Source organism: Penaeus monodon, chromosome 1 (genome assembly GCF_015228065.2).
Source record: "Penaeus monodon isolate SGIC_2016 chromosome 1, NSTDA_Pmon_1, whole genome shotgun sequence".
Classification (NCBI taxonomy): domain Eukaryota; kingdom Metazoa; phylum Arthropoda; class Malacostraca; order Decapoda; family Penaeidae; genus Penaeus; species Penaeus monodon.
Window position 1 is genome coordinate 25740467 of NC_051386.1, and position 2500 is coordinate 25742966.

At 42.0% G+C, this 2500-nt stretch overlaps 1 protein-coding gene across 2 annotated transcripts in view; it reads right to left on the minus strand.

Annotated features, from left to right (window-relative positions):
* The window catches only part of LOC119572232 (protein tipE-like), an 80424-nt gene that overhangs the window by 644 nt on the left and 77280 nt on the right, over window positions 1-2500 (minus strand). The gene's annotated exons all lie outside the window — the stretch shown is intronic.

The following is a 2500-nucleotide window of genomic DNA, read 5'->3' on the forward strand; positions in this document are numbered from 1 at the left end:
CATTACATTAAGATTTCATTATCTGCTTTACTAAACACCGATAATTGATCATTGCAGCCATTTTCCGTGAGCCTATAACGGAAGTAATTGACTGGCAAAGTGAGGGGAGAGGAAAGAAAGGAGGGAGGGGGGGGGGGGCAGTCAATTACCTTCCTGCCTCACAAGAAAGCTTGAACAATGAATATGGCCGAAAAAAGCTTTACGACAGTATTCCGATAGCATACCAACACAACCTTTCCCCTGTCACCAACAGGTGAATAAAAGATATGAGAAGGAGAGCCCGGCACTACAGCTCCCGTGACACGCAACTCGTTGCCCCCTTTGCCCCTCCCTCTCCCCTCTCGCTATGTTTACTGTTTATTGGCAGTCATGGAAGTGCCGAGGCCACAGAACCTCTGTGAGGTAACTTTGTCATGTTAAAAATTAATTCCTTTATAATGAATTAATTGTTGGCGCTCATGAGGCCAGACCCCCGGCTTTGTAAATGAGATTTTGCTCCCTGAACATAAGTTCTGTAACTATACGACAGCACTCGGTACCCGTAAGAATGCAATGTATAACCTTACTGATTACTTATCTATTTTCAAATCCGGATGGGAGAAACCCGGGGGTAGGGCAGTCTGCCCTTACCCCCAAAGTTTAAATTTGTTACCGAACTTCATATTAAAAGTTAATCCAACAACAATTAAGCCGGTCTTTATGCCTCGTTTACTCACACATCAGATGCATCAATATTTTTACAAGAATTTGCATCAGAAAAACGTTCTTACCCTTTGCAGTATTCTTTGGCATTCCATCACGCGCCGAGCCTCAATGCACCCATGGTCCTGCATTGATTATTGATATTCGTTAGTCTCCCTTTCCATTCCTTCACTCTTACTCAGCCACTTGAAGTCTGTGTGTCAGGGGATCCTAAATCAGCCTAGAAGTTACGTTTTGTCCTTATCACTGAGATTTTTCTTGCCTAACAACTTCCTTTTCTTTTGTCTCTGGGTTTGCTTCTCCACGCCAGTGTTTCAAGCATTTTCAACTTGCCATGCGACCAAAAGCCAGCTCCAGCACACGTTCGCCATCACTTCGCAGTCTTCTGGCTGAATCACCAACACAAAGCACCGGAAATCGTTAGTTGTCTAGAAAGACCGATTTGCACAACATACGTAGATACAGATATGTGACTGCGTATACGCATAGACGGAGATATTTGGAAACAGATGGACTGCATCCACATTTCATACATACTACTACAAATACATACAACATGATAATGCATCAAATTCTATAATACATAGATATAGATAAAAAATAAAAAAATAGATAAAAATGATAAATAAATAAAAAATAAATAAATAAAAAATAAAAAATTTAAAAAATAAAAAATAAAATAAAAAATTATTTAAAAAAAAAAAAAAAAAAAAAATTTTTGTGTGTGTGTGTGTGTTTAGTGTGTGTGTGAAATAAACACACACACCACCACCACCACACACACAAAAAAACACAACAACACACCCAACACACACACACACACACAAAAACCCCTACCCCCACAACCACAAACACACACACATAAATACCACACACACCACACACACACACACCACCACATATATATAATATATATATATATATTATATATTATATATAATATACACAACAAAATTTTTATGTATGTGTGTAAAACATATATATAAATACATGCTACATACATACCAAAAATACACACACACACACACACAACACACACAACACACACACACCACACACACCAACAACACACACACCACCAACACACTCATGTGTATGTGTGTGTATGTGTGTGTGTGTGTTGTGTGTGTTTGTGTGTGGGGTGGTGTGTGTGTGTGTGTTGTGTGTGTGTGGTGTTAGGGGTGTGTGGGTGCGTGTAGGTGTGTGGTTTTGGTTTGGGGTTGTGTTTCGTGTGTGTGTTGGTTGTGTTGTTGGTGTGTTTTGTTTGGTGGGTTGGGGTGTGTGGTTGTGGTGTGTGTGTGTGTGTGTGTGTGTGTGTGTGTGTGGTGGTGAAACATAGACCAAAACTGATATTCTTTCATATGCTTTGTATCCCTATTTATGAACAGCGAACTTTAACCTTTCAGTGACTGTCGATATATGTCATTGATTTTCCATCTGTAATAACTCGTGCAATATATCGACACAAACTGTCAATGACAGGCTAGCCAACGGTAGCCACCGAGGCATGGGACCCGCAGAGGCAACCGCCTTGCCGCGTTGCGCGAGGCCCCCGAGGCCTAAGGGCAGTGGAGGGTCGCAACTAAAAGTCCTCAGGACCTTCTGGGTGGAAAGAGATAAGGGCATAATCATTGTCCTTAAAGACCAGGCCACCTGTTTTTGTACGAAAGAACCGGTGTCCGCTGGGGGGGGGAAAAAACCATGACTCTTGGCGAAGGGGGAAAACCCCCAAACCCAGAAATTCCGGTTTCCGCAGAAGGGAGCCCTTACTTGCTCCCAGGGCTCAGGAAATAGGCGT